The following is an 18,280-nucleotide window of genomic DNA, read 5'->3' on the forward strand; positions in this document are numbered from 1 at the left end:
GGATTTCGTGTTTCCACGCTGTCCGTGGGATGAAGTTCTAAAGGGATTTCATCACCTGGTTACAAGAAACGCGTGGGAATGGTACTGGCAGTACATCCACGATCATGGCGGTAGTGTTTGGCAGGAGCTAAAAGACGACTTAATCGCACGTTTCCGAGGCACGGCGTCCGAGCTCGATCGCATGAGAGAACTACTGGTAAGAATGCAGCGGTCAAACGAGAGTGTGGAAGACTTTTTCCATGTCATGAGAAAGCTCGCTTCGAGGTTGGAGACGCCACCACCTGAAAAGAAGATGGTAAAAATCGTCAAAAAGGCACTCACAGATGAGATAGCAAGTTTCGTCTACGGCTTACGGGTTTATTCCTTAGACCAACTGCGGGATGAATGCGTGGAAATAAAGGCACATCTGAAGAGGAAGACTCGATCTTCGTGGCGAGGAGCACCAATAGCCACAAGCTATGGCCGCGGGGCAAATGCGAACGTCAGCGAGGTCGCGCAGGATCGGGCGCAAGTGACACAGCGTGTTCCACAGAAGTTAATTTGCTGGAACTGCGGGCAGACCGATCATGGCTTTAAGGATTGTATGGCATCGGAGAGGCGAACTTTCTGCTACCGGTGTGGAAAGCCCGATGCATATTGTCCGACCTGCCCGAATTGCGCGGGAAACGCGATGAGGAGTGCGATCCAAGCAGGCGAATCACGCTCACAGAGGGGGCCTGCGCAGAGAAAGTAGAAGAGAAGAAAAATTAATGACATAGACGTAATTTGCATGCTAGATTAAGGAACTTATCATATGAAGAGCGGTTAAGAAATTATTTAGAAACCCGAAATAGGATATTTTCTGAACTACGAGTGGATGGTATGCGAGCACTGTCGGTGCGGATGAAAAAGGCGAGATCCCGGTTTAAGCAAAGGCGAACTATGAGGATGCAGCTGATTGCTTCAGTAAAACGCTGTTGCAAGAAAGACCCGAGAGTTTTCGCAGAAATCTCTATAATGGGCAAGTCCGTGCGAGGCCTGTTGGATTCAGGCGCTACACACAGCATGCTGGGGAAAAATGGTCAGGAATTCCTGGAGAAGCTGGTCGTAGAGGCTCGGCGATATTCCTCAATAGTAAAGGTAGCGAATGGGGAAGATCACGCAATCGTTGGACGAGTGGAATTACCGGTGAAATACAAGGGAGAGTTAAAAAGATTAACGTTTTTCATATGCCCTTCCTTGGAACAGGAAATTTACTTGGGGGTAGACTTTTGGCGGGTATTCTCATTGGCTCCTGAGGTGATGGGAGAAGGTCCAGCAGGGGCATCTCAAAGATTAGTGGAAGAAGTGCTGGCTGATCAAGTCGCTCACTATGTGGAAGGCCCAGAGAAGGAGACAGTGCAGGAAGAATGGGAGTTGTCAGAAGAGCAGAAGGCAGCCTTGGATCAGGTGAAGGCAGAATTTCGGACTTTCGAAACCGTAGGCTTGTGAGGACGTTGAGAGAGACTCATAAAATTCACTTAGTGGAGAAGGCCGAGCCTGTAAAGGATCGACATTACCCGCTGACGGCAGCGATGCTGGAAGTAGTGTGTGGGGAGGTGGACAAAATGTTGGCTTTGGGAGTCATCGAGTACGGTGATAGTCTGTGGAGCAAGCGTACAACGGTGGTGCGAAGGCCGGGCAAAAATCGGTTCTGTCTCGATGCTCGAAAGCTCAACAAAGTAACCATCAAGGACGCTTACCCACTGCCTAGCATCGTGGGGATTTTGTCGCGTCTCGACCGCTTTTTGGCAAATCGAGCTGGACGAGCTGAGTCGAGCATATACGGCGTTCATGGTGCCGGGACGGCCTCTTTACCAGTTCCGTATGATGCCCTTTGGCTTCTGCAACGCTGCACAACGCCTATGTAGACTGGTCGACAAGGTCATTCCGGTAGAGATGCGTTCAAACGTCTATGCGTATCTAGACGACTTATTGATTATAGCCGAGGACAGGGAAAAGGGAAACTTAGATTAACGGAAGAGGCAAAACGAGCCATGGGGGAGTGAAAAGCTGCACTCAGCTCAGCACCAGTCCTGGTACACGCAGATTTCAAGCGGCACTTCTATATACAGTGCGACGCTTCACATTATGGGGTAGGAGCCGTACTCTTCAACGGGATGACGAACAGAACGAGAGGCCCATAGCGTTTTTCTCCGCCAAACTAAATTGCCACCAGGAGAACTACTCGGTGACAGACAAGGAGTGTCTGGCAGCTCTCATGGCGATCCTAAAGTTCCGTCCGTACGTGGAGCTTATGCCATTTACAGTCATTACTGACCGCGCCAGTCTCAAATGGCTCATGACCATGAAAAATCTGGATGGTCGCTTAGCTCGGTGGTCCCTTCAGCTGCAGGCCTTCGATTTTGGCATAGAACACGAAAGAAGTGGACAATGTAGTTGCAGATACACTGTCGCGCAGTATTGAAGAGGTGGAAGTGGATCCGAGTGGTATCCTGGCCTTCGAAACAGTGGAGTTTCAATTTGAGGAATATCAGGAGTTAATGAAAACAATAACAGAGAACCAAGAACGCTTACCTGACCTCCAGATTGTTAATGGCATAATATTCAAGCGCATGCGCTTTGAACGATTTGACGATCAACTGGAGGGTTCCGTCTGGAAATTGTGGGTTCCGAGTTCGCTGAGGGCCGCGCTGATAGACAAAGACCATTTGGATGAGAAGACAGCGCACGGAGGAATCGCGAAAACCTTTCATTTATTGCGTAGGCAGTTTTACTGGCCGAACATGGCATTAGAGGTGCGAGATTATATCCGACAGTGTAGCGTGTGCAAGGAGTCGAAGGCGCAGAACTACCGGATGCAGGTCAGGATGGGGCAAGAGGTGGTCACCGAGCGCCCGTTCCAAAAACTATACATTGATTCTTGAGCAAATATCAGAGATCAAAGAACGGGTAGGCGTGGATTTTTATAGTAGTTGACCAGTTCTCGAAGTTCACGTTCCTGAAAACCATGACCAAGGCCACAGCAAAGGAAGTTGTAAGGTTCCTCGTCCACAAGGTATTCTACAAGTTTGGAGTGCGGGAGAATCTTCACTCGGACAATGGGGCTCAGTTCGTCTTGAAAACTTGTAGAGAGATGATAGAAGCATTCGGGGTCACTCATATGAGGACGCCGGTATATTCTCCGCAGAGTAACGCAGCCGAACGCGTGAATCGCATAGTCCTCAACGCGATTCGGGCGTATCTGAATGATGACCACCGGGACTGGGATGTGCATCTGCCGGAGATAGAGCTGGCCATTAGGAACTCGGTTCACGAGGCGACGGGCGTAATGCCATTCTTCGCCGTCTTCGGGCAGCAAATGTACTTGCATGGGTCATGCTACAAGCTGGCAAAGCGACTGCGGTCAATCGGCGAGCAGGACATATCGCTGCTGGAGAGTCAGGACAAGCGACAAATCATCCAAGAGAGGATTCGCACTAGTCTGCATCAGGCATACGAGCGTAGTAGGGTACGGTATAACCAGCGAGATCGGGTGTTCTACGCGAGGCCGGGACAAGAGGTATTCCGCCGAAACTTCGTCCTTAGTGACTTTGGAAAATGCTTTAATGGTGGTCCCGTGGTCATGCCCACGCGTATGTTGTCCCTCCAAGGACTGACGACATACTCGTGGTGGTGTTCCCGTCCCACCTAAACGATAGGTGACCAGGGCCGAGGGCGACGCGCCATCTAGCGGAAGTCCAGGGAGGCTCGATGGTGTATGGGGACATCGGGAAAGCTAAAGCCGGTACTGGGGATGTAAGAAAGAAAATAGGATTAGTATATAGATGTATTGGTGAGGATAAAAGAGGATAAATAGGAGTGAAAAGAATTAGAAAACGTGGAGTGGATTATGAAATTCGTAGAGTGTGGACGGAAGAGAAACGTCGACCCAGCACCGTTGAAATTTTGTGCGTAAAATATAAAGTTTGAAGTAAGTACAGAAAAAAGGCTGGTGAGCAAATAGATGTTAATGCAGCAAATTTTACTCATAGCCGGCACGGAATATAGCCACCAGAACCGGACCAAAATTTTTCCTGGATAGGAACACGGGAGGTCGAGAGTCGGCTGCAGAGTAGAAGTCTCAGTAGGAACCTGAGTGAGTTCGTTCCAAGGGTCGTGTGTGTGAGCCGAAAAGCGCGGGACGTGAGAAGGGGGGGTGGGGAGAAAGAGGGCGACGTTCGTGCCAGGGCGATCGTAGCCAAATCGCATGTTCGTTGCAGCGCCTTCCAGTACGTGCCACACATTTGGTCTCGTGCATCACAAAAAACCCCGGAACCTTCGTCAGGAGTAGGGGCGACCGCATCCAGTGAGCAGCATCAACGGGGTGGGCATCAAGCGCGGAATTGGCGTAACCCGATAATACTCAGACACTCGGGTCAGGGTCGTGGCGAGAGTAGGAGAGCTGGTGGGATTCCTCGAGAAAATCCGCAACCAAATCCGCCGGGCTATAGACCTTGGCCACCGTGGGGACGAGTCGAAAAATGGGATGAGACGTTCGACGGAGACAGACAAAATGACGGTCGAGGATTTCGTGTTTCCACGCTGTCCGTGGGATGAAGTTCTAAAGGGATTTCATCACCTGGTTACAAGAAACGCGTGGGAATGGTACTGGCAGTACATCCACGATCATGGCGGTAGTGTTTGGCAGGAGCTAAAAGACGACTTAATCGCACGTTTCCGAGGCACGGCGTCCGAGCTCGATCGCATGAGAGAACTACTGGTAAGAATGCAGCGGTCAAACGAGAGTGTGGAAGACTTTTTCCATGTCATGAGAAAGCTCGCTTCGAGGTTGGAGACGCCACCACCTGAAAAGAAGATGGTAAAAATCGTCAAAAAGGCACTCACAGATGAGATAGCAAGTTTCGTCTACGGCTTACGGGTTTATTCCTTAGACCAACTGCGGGATGAATGCGTGGAAATAAAGGCACATCTGAAGAGGAAGACTCGATCTTCGTGGCGAGGAGCACCAATAGCCACAAGCTATGACCGCGGGGCAAATGCGAACGTCAGCGAGGTCGCGCAAGATCGGGCGCAAGTGACACAGCGTGTTCCACAGAAGTTATTTTGTTGGAACTGCGGGCAGACCGATCATGGCCTTAGGGATTGTATGGCATCGGGAAACGTGATGAGGAGTGCGATCCAAGCAGGCGAATCACGCTCACAGAGGGGGCCTGCGCAGAGGAAGTAGAAGAGAAGAAAAATGAATGAGATAGACGTAATTTGCATGCTAGATTAAGGAACTTATCATATGAAGAGCGGTTAAGAAATTATTTATAAACCCGAAATAGGATATTTTCTGAACTACTGGTGGATGGTATGCGAGCACTGTCGGTGCGGATGAAAAAGGCGAGATCCCGGTTCAAGCAAAGGCGAACTATGAGGATCCAGGTGATTGCTTCAGTAAAACGCTGTTGCAAGAAAGACCCGAGAGTTTTCGCAGAAATCTCTATAATGGGCGAGTCCGTGCGAGGCCTGTTGGATTCAGGCGCTACACACAGCATGCTGGGGAAAAATAGTCAGGAATTCCTGGAGAAGCTGGTCGTAGAGGCTCGGCGATATTCCTCAATAGTAAAGGTAGCGAATGGGGAAGATCGCGCAATCGTTGGACGAGTGGAATTACCGGTGAAATACAAGGGAGAGGTAAAAAGAATAACGTTTTTCATATGCCCTTCCTTGGAACAGGAAATTTACTTGGGGGTAGACTTTTGGCGGGTATTCTCATTGGCTCCTGAGGTGATGGGAGAAGGTCCAGCAGGGGCATCTCAAAGATTAGTGGAAGAAGTGCTGGCTGATCAAGTCGCTCACTATGTGGAAGGCCCAGAGAAGGAGACAGTGCAGGAAGAATGGGACTTGTCAGAAGAGCAGAAGGCAGCCTTGGATCAGGTGAAGGCAGAGTTTCTGACTTTCGAAACCGTAGGCTTGGGGAGGACGTCGAGAGAGACTCATAAAATTCACTTAGTGGAGAAGGCCGAACCTGTAAAGGATCGACATTACCCGCTGACGCCAGCGATGCTGGAAGTAGTGTGTGGGGAGGTGGACAAAATGTTGGCTTTGGGAGTCATCGAGTCCGTGGAGCAAGCGTACAACGGTGGTGCGAAGGCCGGGCAAAAATCGGTTCTGTCTCGATGCTCGAAAGCTCAACAAAGTAACCATCAAGGACGCTTACCCACTGCCTAGCATCGTTGGGATTTTGTCGCGTCTCGACCGCTTTTTGGCAAATCGAGCTGGACGAGCTGAGTCGAGCATATACGGCGTTCATGGTGCCGGGACGGCCTCTTTACCAATTCCGTATGATGCCCTTTGGCTTCTGCAACGCTGCACAACGCCTATGTAGACTGGTCGACAAGGTCATTCCGGTAGAGATGCGTTCAAACGTCTATGCGTATCTAGACGACTTATTGATTATAGCCGAGGACAGGGAAAAGGGAAATGTAGATTAACGGAATGAATGAGATAGACGTAATTTGCATGCTAGATTAAGGAATTTATCATATGAAGAGCGGTTAAGAAATTATTTAGAAACCCGAAATAGGATATTTTCTGAACTACGAGTGGATGGTATGCGAGCACTGTCGGTGCGGATGAAAGAGACAAGATCCCGGTTTAAGCAAAGGCGAACTATGAGGATGCAGGTGATTGCTTCAGTAAAACGCTGTTGCAAGAAAGACCCGAGAGTTTTCGCAGAAATCTCTATAGAGGCTCGGCAATATTCCTCAATAGTAAAGGTAGCGAATGGGGAAGATCGCGCAATCGTTGGACGAGTGGAATTACCGGTGGAATACAAGGGAGAGGTAAAAAGATTAACGTTTTTCATATGCCCTTCCTTGGAACAGGAAATTTACTTGGGGGTAGACTTTTGGCGGGTATTCTCATTGGCTCCTGAGGTGATGGGAGAAGGTCCAGCAGGGGCATCTCACAGATTAGTGGAAGAAGTGCTGGCTGATCAAGTCGTTCACTATGTGGAAGGCCCAGAGAAGGAGACAGTGCAGGAAGAATGGAAGTTGTCAGAAGAGCAGAAGGCAGCCTTGGATCAGGTGAAGGCAGAGTTTCTGACTTTCGAAACCGTAGGCTTGGGGAGGACGTCGAGAGAGACTCATAAAATTCACTTAGTGAGAAGGCCGAACCTGTAAAGGATCGACATTACCCGCTGACGCCAGCGATGCTGGAAGTAGTGTGTGGGGAGGTGGACAAAATGTTGGCTTTGGGAGTCATCGAGTACGGTGATAGTCCGTGGAGCAAGCGTACAACGGTGGTGCGAAGGCCGGGCAAAAATCGGTTCTGTCTCGATGCTCGAAAGCTCAACAAAGTAACCATCAAGGACGCTTACCCACTGCCTAGCATCGTGGGGATTTTGTCGCGTCTCGACCGCTTTTTGGCAAATCGAGCTGGACGAGCTGAGTCGAGCATATACGGCGTTCATGGTGCCGGGACGGCCTCTTTACCAATTCCGTATGATGCCCTTTGGCTTCTGCAACGCTGCACAACGCCTATGTAGACTGGTCGACAAGGTCATTCCGGTAGAGATGCGTTCAAACGTCTATGCGTATCTAGACGACTTATTGATTATAGCCGAGGACAGGGAAAAGGGAAATGTAGATTAACGGAATGAATGAGATAGACGTAATTTGCATGCTAGATTAAGGAACTTATCATATGAAGAGCGGTTAAGAAATTATTTAGAAACCCGAAATAGGATATTTTCTGAACTACGAGTGGATGGTATGCGAGCACTGTCGGTGCGGATGAAAGAGACAAGATCCCGGTTTAAGCAAAGGCGAACTATGAGGATGCAGGTGATTGCTTCAGTAAAACGCTGTTGCAAGAAAGACCCGAGAGTTTTCGCAGAAATCTCTATAGAGGCTCGGCAATATTCCTCAATAGTAAAGGTAGCGAATGGGGAAGATCGCGCAATCGTTGGACGAGTGGAATTACCGGTGGAATACAAGGGAGAGGTAAAAAGATTAACGTTTTTCATATGCCCTTCCTTGGAACAGGAAATTTACTTGGGGGTAGACTTTTGGCGGGTATTCTCATTGGCTCCTGAGGTGATGGGAGAAGGTCCAGCAGGGGCATCTCACAGATTAGTGGAAGAAGTGCTGGCTGATCAAGTCGTTCACTATGTGGAAGGCCCAGAGAAGGAGACAGTGCAGGAAGAATGGAAGTTGTCAGAAGAGCAGAAGGCAGCCTTGGATCAGGTGAAGGCAGAGTTTCTGACTTTCGAAACCGTAGGCTTGTGAGGACGTTGAGAGAGACTCATAAAATTCACTTAGTGGAGAAGGCCGAGCCTGTAAAGGATCGACATTACCCGCTGACGGCAGCGATGCTGGAAGTAGTGTGTGGGGAGGTGGACAAAATGTTGGCTTTGGGAGTCATCGAGTACGGTGATAGTCCGTGGAGCAAGCGTACAACGGTGGTGCGAAGGCCGGGCAAAAATCGGTTCTGTCTCGATGCTCGAAAGCTCAACAAAGTAACCATCAAGGACGCTTACCCACTGCCTAGCATCGTGGGGATTTTGTCGCGTCTCGACCGCTTTTTGGCAAATCGAGCTGGACGAGCTGAGTCGAGCATATACGGCGTTCACGGTGCCGGGACGGCCTCTTTACCAGTTCCGTATGGTGCCCTTTGGCTTCTGCAACGCTGCACAACGCCTATGTAGACTGGTCGACAAGGTCATTCCGGTAGAGATGCGTTCAAACGTCTATGCGTATCTAGACGACTTATTGATTATAGCCGAGGACAGGGAAAAGGGAAACTTAGATTAACGGAAGAGGCAAAACGAGCCATGGGGGAGTTAAAAGCTGCACTCAGCTTGCACTTCAACGGGATGACGAACAGAACGAGAGGACCATAGCGTTTTTCTCCGCCAAACTAAATTGCCACCAGGAGAACTACTCGGTGACAGACAAGGAGTGTCTCATGGCGATCCTAAAGTTCCGTCCGTACGTGGAGCTTATGCCATTTACAGTCATTACTGACCACGCCAGTCTCAAATGGTTCATGACCATGAAAAACCTGGATGGTCACTTAGCTCGGTGGTCCCTTCAGCTGCAGGCCTTCGATTTCGGCATAGAACACGGGAAAGGAGTGGACAATGTAGTTGCAGATACACTGTCGCGCAGTATTGAAGAGGTGGAAGTGGATCCGAGTGGTATCCTGGCCTTCGAAACAGTGGAGTTTCAATCTGAGGAATATCAGGAGTTAAAGAAGACAATCACAGATAACCAAGAACGCTTTCCTGACCTCCAGATTGTTAATGGCATGATATTCAAGCGCATGCGCTTTGAACGATTTGGCGATCAACTGGAGGGATCCGTCTGGAAATTGTGGGTTCCGAGTTCGCTGAGGGCCGCGCTGATAGACAAAGACCATTTGGATGAGAAGACAGCGCACGGAGGAATCGCGAAAACCTTTCATTTATTGCGTAGGCAGTTTTACTGGCCGAACATGGCATTAGAGGTGTGAGATTATATCCGACAGTGTACCGTGTGCAAGGAGTCGAAGGCGCAGAACTACCGGATGCAGGTCAGGATGGGGCAAGAGGTGGTCACCGAGCGCCCGTTCCAAAAACTGTACATTGATTCTTGAGCAAATATCAGAGATCAAAGAACGGGCAGGCGTGGATTTTTATAGTAGTTGACCAGTTCTCGAAGTTCACGTTCCTGAAGACCATGACCAAGGCCACAGCAAAGGAAGTTGTAAGGTTCCTCGTCCACGTGGTATTCTACAAGTTTGGAGTGCCGGAGAATCTTCACTCGGACAATGGGGCTCAGTTCGTCTCGAAAACTTGTAGAGAGATGATAGAAGCATTCGGGGTCTCATATGAGGACGCCGGTATATTCTCCGCAGAGTAACGCAGCCGAACGCGTGAATCGCACAGTCCTCAACGCTATTCGGGCGTATCTGAATGACGACCACCGGGACTGGGATGCGCATCTGCCGGAGATAGAGCTGGCCATTAGGAACTCGGTTCACGAGGCGACGGGCGTAATGCCATTCTTCGCAGTCTTCGGGCAGCAAATGTACTTGCATGGGTCATGCTACAAGCTGGCAAAGCGACTGCGGTCAATCGGCGAGCAGGACATATCGCTGCTGGAGAGTCAGGACAAGCGACAAATCATCCAAGAGAGGATTCGCGCTAGTCTGCATCAGGCATACGAGCGTAGTAGGGTACGGTATAACCAGCGAGCTCGGGTGTTCTACGCGAGGCCGGGACATGAGGTATTCCGCCGAAATTTCGTTCTTAGTAACTTTGGCAAATGCTTTAATGCCAAGTTCGCGCGCAAGTTCATCCGATGCCGTGTAGTGAAGCCAGTAGGAGAGAACGCGTATGCTCTGGAGGACCTTAACGGCCTTCCCATAGGAGTATACCATGCCAAAGACCTAAGACTGTAGTGAGAAGTCGGTGTGGCCTACGTTGGGCGCGGCAGAAGAATGTAGGGCGCGCCGGCATGTGCTCTAGAGTGTTCCTGAATCCGGTGATCATGCCCACGCGTATGTTGTCCCTCCAAGGACTGACGACATACTCGTGGTGGTGTTCCCGTCCCACCTAAACGATAGGTGACCAGGGTCGAGGGCGACGCGCCATCTAGCGGAAGTCCAGGGAGGCTCGATGGTGTATGGGGACATCGGGGGGAGCTAAAGCCGGTACTGGGGATGTAAGAAAGAAAATAGGATTAGTTAGATGTATTAGTGAGGATAAAAGAGGATAAATAGGAGTGAAAAGAATTAGAAAACGTGGAGTGGATTATGAAATTCGTAGAGTGTGGACGGAAGAGAAACGTCGACCCAGCACCGTTGAAATTTTGTGCGTAAAATATAAAGTTTGAAGTGAGTACAGAAAAAAGGCGGGTGAGCAAATAGATGTTAATGCAGGAAATTTTACTCCTAGCCGACACGGAATATAGCCACCAGAACCGGACCAAAAGGTTTCCTGGATAGGAACACGGGAGGTCGAGAGTCGGCTGCAGAGTAGAAGTCTCAGTAGGAACCTGAGTGAGTTCGTTCCAAGGATCGTGTGTGTGAGCCGAAAAGCGCGGGACGTGAGAAGGGGGGTGGGGAGAAAGAGGGCGACGTTCGTGCCAAGGCGATCGTATCAAATCGCATGTTCGTTGCAGCGCCTTCCAGTACGTGCCACACATTTGGTCTCGTGCATCACAAAAAACCCCGGAACCTTCGTCAGGAGTAGGGGCGACCGCATCCAGTGAGCAGAATCAACGGGGTGGGCATCAAGCGCGGGATTGGCGTAACCCGATAATACTCAGACACTCGGGTCAGGGTCGTGGCGAGAGTAGGACAGCTGGTGGGATTCCTCGAGAAAATCCGCATCCAAATCCGCCGGGATATAGACTTTGGCCACGGTGGGGACGAGTCGAAAAATGGGACGAGACGTTCGACGGAGACAGTAACAAAATGACGGTTGAGGATTTCGTGTTCCCACGCTGTCCGTGGGATGAAGTTATAAAGGGATTTCATCACCTGGTTACAAGAAACGCGCGGGAATGGTACTGGCAGTACATCCACGATCATGGCGGTAGTTTTTGGCAGGAACTAAAAGACGACTTAATCGCACGTTTCCGAGGCACGGCGTCCGAGCTCGACCGCATGAGAGAGCTACGGGAAAGAATGCAGCGGTCAAACGGGAGTGTGGAAGACTTTTTCCATGTCATGAGAAAGCTCGCTTCGAGTTTGGAGACGCCACCACCTGAAAAGAAGATGGTAAAAATCGTCAAAAAGGCACTCACAGATGAGATAGCTACGGCTTACGGGTTTATTCGTTAGACCAACTGCGGGATGAATGCGTGGAAATAGAGGCACATCTGAAGAGGAAGACTCGATCTTCGTGGCGAGGAGCACCAATAGCCACAAGCTATGGCCGCAGGGCAAATGCGAACGTCAGCGAGGTCGCGCAAGATCGGGCGCAAGTGACACAGCGTGTTCCACAGAAGTTAATTTGCTGGAACTGCGGGCAGACCGATCATGGCTTTAGGGATTGTATGGCATCGGAGAGGCGAACTTTCTGCTACCGGTGTGGAAAGCCCGATGCATATTGTCCGACCTGCCCGAATTGCGCGGGAAACGCGATGAGGAGTGCGATCCAAGCAGGCGAATCACGCTCACAGAGGGGGCCTGCGCAGAGGAAGAAGAAGAGAAGAAAAATTAATGACATAGACGTAATTTGCATGCTAGATTAAGGAACTTATCATATAAAGAGCGGTTAAGAAATTATTTATAAACCCGAAATAGGATATTTTCTGAACTACGAGTGGATGGTATGCGAGCACTGTCGGTGCGGATGAACAGGCGAGATCCCGGTTCAAGCAAAGGCGAACTATGAGGATGCAGGTGATTGCTTCAGTAAAACGCTGTTGCAAGAAAGACCCGAGAGTTTTCGCAGAAATCTCTATAATGGGCGAGTCCGTGCGAGGCCTGTTGGATTCAGGTGCTACACACAGCATGCTGGGGCAAAATGGTCAGGAATTCCTGGAGAAGCTGGTCGTAGAGGCTCGGCGATATTCCTCAATAGTAAAGGTAGTGAATGGGGAAGATCGCGCAATCGTTGGACGAGTGGAATTACCGGTGGAATACAAGGGAGAGGTAAAAAGATTAACGTTTTTCGTATGCCCTTCCTTGGAACAGGAAATTTACTTGGGGGTAGTCTTTTGGCGGGTATTCTCATTGGCTCCTGAGGTGATGGGAGAAGGTCCAGCAGGGGCATCTCAAAGATTAGTGGAAGAAGTGCTGGCTGATCAAGTCGCTCACTATGTGGAAGGCCCAGAGAAGGAGACAGTGCAGGAAGAATGGGACTTGTCAGAAGAGCAGAAGGCAGCCTTGGACCAGGTGAAGGCAGAGTTTCTGACTTTCGAAACCGTAGGCTTGGGGAGGACGTCGAGAGAGACTCATAAAATTCACTTAGTGGAGAAGGCCGAACCTGTAAAGGATCGACATTACCCGCTGACACCAGCGATGCTGGAAGTAGTGTGTGGGGAGGTGGACAAAATGTTGGCTTTGGGAGTCATCGAGTACGGTGATAGTCCGTGGAGCAAGCGTACAACGGTGGTGCGAAGGCCGGGCAAAAATCGGTTCTGTCTCGATGCTCGAAAGCTCAACAAAGTAACCATCAAGGACGCTTACCCACTGCCTAGCATCGTGGGGATTTTGTCGCGTCTCGACCAGACGATATACATCTCCAGCGTCGATTTAAAATTCACTTTTTGGAAAATCGAGCTGGACGAGCTGAGTCGAGCATATACGGCGTTCACGGTGCCGGGACGGCCTCTTTACCAGTTCCGTATGGTGCCCTTTGGCTTCTGCAACGCTGCACAACGCCTATGTAGACTGGTCGACAAGGTCATTCCGGTAGAGATGCGTTCAAACGTCTATGCGTATCTAGACGACTTATTGATTATAGCCGAGGACAGGGAAAAGGGAAACTTAGATTAACGGAAGAGGCAAAACGAGCCATGGGGGAGTTAAAAGCTGCACTCAGCTCAGCACCAGTCCTGGTACACGCAGATTTCAAGCGGCACTTCTATATACAGTGCGACGCTTCACATTATGGGGTAGGAGCCGTACTCTTCAACGGGATGACGAACAGAACGAGAGGCCCATAGCGTTTTTCTCCGCCAAACTAAATTGCCACCAGGAGAACTACTCGGTGACAGACAAGGAGTGTCTGGCAGCTCTCATGGCGATCCTAAAGTTCCGTCCGTACGTGGAGCTTATGCCATTTACAGTCATTACTGACCGCGCCAGTCTCAAATGGCTCATGACCATGAAAAATCTGGATGGTCGCTTAGCTCGGTGGTCCCTTCAGCTGCAGGCCTTCGATTTCGGCATAGAACACGGGAAAGGAGTGGACAATGTAGTTGCAGATACAATCTGAGGAATATCAGGGGTTAAAGAAGACAATCACAGAGAACCAAGAACGCTTTCCTGACCTCCAGATTGTTAATGGCATGATATTCAAGCGCATGCGCTTTGAACGATTTGGCGATCAACTGGAGGGATCCGTCTGGAAATTGTGGGTTCCGAGTTCGCTGAGGGCCGCGCTGATAGACAAAGACCATTTGGATGAGAAGACAGCGCACGGAGGAATCGCGAAAACCTTTCATTTATTGCGTAGGCAGTTTTACTGGCCGAACATGGCATTAGAGGTGTGAGATTATATCCGACAGTGTACCGTGTGCAAGGAGTCGAAGGCGCAGAACTACCGGATGCAGGTCAGGATGGGGCAAGAGGTGGTCACCGAGCGCCCGTTCCAAAAACTGTACATTGATTCTTGAGCAAATATCAGAGATCAAAGAACGGGCAGGCGTGGATTTTTATAGTAGTTGACCAGTTCTCGAAGTTCACGTTCCTGAAAACCATGATCAAAGCCACAGCAAAGGAAGTTGTAAGGTTCCTCGTCCACGTGGTATACTACAAGTTTGGAGTGCCGGAGAATCTTCACTCGGACAATGGGGCTCAGTTCGTCTCGAAAACTTGTAGAGAGATGATAGAAGCATTCGGGGTCTCATATGAGGACGCCGGTATATTCTCCGCAGAGTAACGCAGCCGAACGCGTGAATCGCACAGTCCTCAACGCTATTCGGGCGTATCTGAATGACGACCACCGGGACTGGGATGCGCATCTGCCGGAGATAGAGCTGGCCATTAGGAACTCGGTTCACGAGGCGACGGGCGTAATGCCATTCTTCGCAGTCTTCGGGCAGCAAATGTACTTGCATGGGTCATGCTACAAGCTGGCAAAGCGACTGCGGTCAATCGGCGAGCAGGACATATCGCTGCTGGAGAGTCAGGACAAGCGACAAATCATCCAAGAGAGGATTCGCGCTAGTCTGCATCAGGCATACGAGCGTAGTAGGGTACGGTATAACCAGCGAGCTCGGGTGTTCTACGCGAGGCCGGGACATGAGGTATTCCGCCGAAATTTCGTTCTTAGTAACTTTGGCAAATGCTTTAATGCCAAGTTCGCGCGCAAGTTCATCCGATGCCGTGTAGTGAAGCCAGTAGGAGAGAACGCGTATGCTCTGGAGGACCTTAACGGCCTTCCCATAGGAGTATACCATGCCAAAGACCTAAGACTGTAGTGAGAAGTCGGTGTGGCCTACGTTGGGCGCGGCAGAAGAATGTAGGGCGCGCCGGCATGTGCTCTAGAGTGTTCCTGAATCCGGTGATCATGCCCACGCGTATGTTGTCCCTCCAAGGACTGACGACATACTCGTGGTGGTGTTCCCGTCCCACCTAAACGATAGGTGACCAGGGTCGAGGGCGACGCGCCATCTAGCGGAAGTCCAGGGAGGCTCGATGGTGTATGGGGACATCGGGGGGAGCTAAAGCCGGTACTGGGGATGTAAGAAAGAAAATAGGATTAGTTAGATGTATTAGTGAGGATAAAAGAGGATAAATAGGAGTGAAAAGAATTAGAAAACGTGGAGTGGATTATGAAATTCGTAGAGTGTGGACGGAAGAGAAACGTCGACCCAGCACCGTTGAAATTTTGTGCGTAAAATATAAAGTTTGAAGTGAGTACAGAAAAAAGGCGGGTGAGCAAATATATGTTAATGCAGGAAATTTTACTCCTAGCCGACACGGAATATAGCCACCAGAACCGGACCAAAAGGTTTCCTGGATAGGAACACGGGAGGTCGAGAGTCGGCTGCAGAGTAGAAGTCTCAGTAGGAACCTGAGTGAGTTCGTTCCAAGGGTCGTGTGTGTGAGCCGAAAAGCGCGGGACGTGAGAAGGGGGGGTGGGGAGAAAGAGGGCGACGTTCGTGCCAGGGCGATCGTAGCCAAATCGCATGTTCGTTGCAGCGCCTTCCAGTACGTGCCACACATTTGGTCTCGTGCATCACAAAAAACCCCGGAACCTTCGTCAGGAGTAGGGGCGACCGCATCCAGTGAGCAGAATCAACGGGGTGGGCATCAAGCGCGGGATTGGCGTAACCCGATAATACTCAGACACTCGGGTCAGGGTCGTGGCGAGAGTAGGACAGCTGGTGGGATTCCTCGAGAAAATCCGCATCCAAATCCGCCGGGATATAGACCTTGGCCACGGTGGGGACGAGTCGAAAAATGGGACGAGACGTTCGACGGAGACAGTAACAAAATGACGGTTGAGGATTTCGTGTTCCCACGCTGTCCGTGGGATGAAGTTATAAAGGGATTTCATCACCTGGTTACAAGAAACGCGCGGGAATGGTACTGGCAGTACATCCACGATCATGGCGGTAGTTTTTGGCAGGAACTAAAAGACGACTTAATCGCACGTTTCCGAGGCACGGCGTCCGAGCTCGACCGCATGAGAGAGCTACGGGAAAGAATGCAGCGGTCAAACGGGAGTGTGGAAGACTTTTTCCATGTCATGAGAAAGCTCGCTTCGAGTTTGGAGACGCCACCACCTGAAAAGAAGATGGTAAAAATCGTCAAAAAGGCACTCACAGATGAGATAGCTACGGCTTACGGGTTTATTCGTTAGACCAACTGCGGGATGAATGCGTGGAAATAGAGGCACATCTGAAGAGGAAGACTCGATCTTCGTGGCGAGGAGCACCAATAGCCACAAGCTATGGCCGCAGGGCAAATGCGAACGTCAGCGAGGTCGCGCAAGATCGGGCGCAAGTGACACAGCGTGTTCCACAGAAGTTAATTTGCTGGAACTGCGGGCAGACCGATCATGGCTTTAGGGATTGTATGGCATCGGAGAGGCGAACTTTCTGCTACCGGTGTGGAAAGCCCAATGCATATTGTCCGACCTGCCCGAATTGCGCGGGAAACGCGATGAGGAGTGCGATCCAAGCAGGCGAATCACGCTCACAGAGGGGGCCTGCGCAGAGGAAGAAGAAGAGAAGAAAAATTAATGACATAGACGTAATTTGCATGCTAGATTAAGGAACTTATCATATAAAGAGCGGTTAAGAAATTATTTAGAAACCCGAAATAGGATATTGTGAGGAACCGTGGTTCCCACAGGCCGAATTCGACCAAAGCATAGCCGGATAAAGGCGGTGGGACGGTCGGATAAAGGCTGATGGCTGGCTGGATAAGGCGAAGGTCAGCCCAGATACCCACGGATAGCCGGTTGCGGCGAAGAGGCCAAGGGTCCCGAGAGGAGAAGTGTCCCGCTCTCGGAGCAAGAGAAACGCGAGAGGCAGAGGAGACGGCGGGATCGGGCCGGCAGCGATCCGACGCATGACCAAATAGGGGCATGGGATCACGCCACCGGCCAGGCCCCGTTACGAAGGCCGTGGAAACCAGGAGACGGCGATGGAAAACTACCAACGCCGAGCCGGGGCCCGTCAAGGGGCTATAAAAGGAGGCTGCGGCAACGAAGCGGCTCTCTTTTTCCGTGGAGAAGTGATCGCGCGCGCACGTTGAAACCCCGCCGAAACGTGAGAGTAATACCCGGTACGGTTCGAAGAAGTGCAGTGAAGTGAATAACAACAGGAAGACAGGCCCCGCCTGCCCCCAGAGTGAGTCTAAGTTAAGAGGTGATCCACAGTTGCCGGCGGAAGCTAAGAGGGGAGTGCGAGACGTAGAGTGCGGATTTGCGTGGCGGGCCAAAGCAATAGCGGAGGTCAAACTGCCCCAATCAACAGCCTCAACGCTGCCACACCCGACGAGAGCCCACGCGTGGTGGAGATCCATAGATAAGCTGAATTGTAGCATCTAGCCCTAAGTCCTAGTATAAGTACGAATAAAGAGAGATTCGATTAAAGAAAAGGAAGGTCTAATCATTTGTCGTTGGGGGCAACAATAAAAATACGTTGCGACGAATCGGCCGACCGCTGAGCGAGCCCAGCGAACTCAAGCGAACCAAGAAGCAGGTCCGTTACAACTGGCGCCCAACGTGGGGCCTACAACGACAAATAGTAGGACAAAGGGAGGAGAAATATAGATGAGAGAATGGGGAAGGGACAATGGATCCACCGGTTGAGAAAGGAGGAGCTTGTCCAATGCGGCCACGCCTTCGGCGTGCGGCTGGAGGGCACAGTGGACGAAATGAGAAGAACATTTAAGGAGTGGATGAGGGAACACGAAGATGAGTCGGAGTGGGCCGATCTGATTGAGGTATGGGAGTGTCGGGCGGACAGGTCCTCGCCGACACCCCGGGCGGACGACAAACAAGCCGCGTACGAGCACCTGGCACCCCCACCCGGCGCAACCGCGGCGACGCTGTGGAGGTCCCAAGTCGACATACAGAAAGAATTGATAGCGAGTCTCTCAGTGCCAATACCGGAACGCTCGCACACGGGGACGC

The sequence above is a fragment of the Drosophila miranda genome, chromosome XR, assembly GCF_003369915.1.
Source record: "Drosophila miranda strain MSH22 chromosome XR, D.miranda_PacBio2.1, whole genome shotgun sequence".
NCBI lineage: Eukaryota > Metazoa > Arthropoda > Insecta > Diptera > Drosophilidae > Drosophila > Drosophila miranda.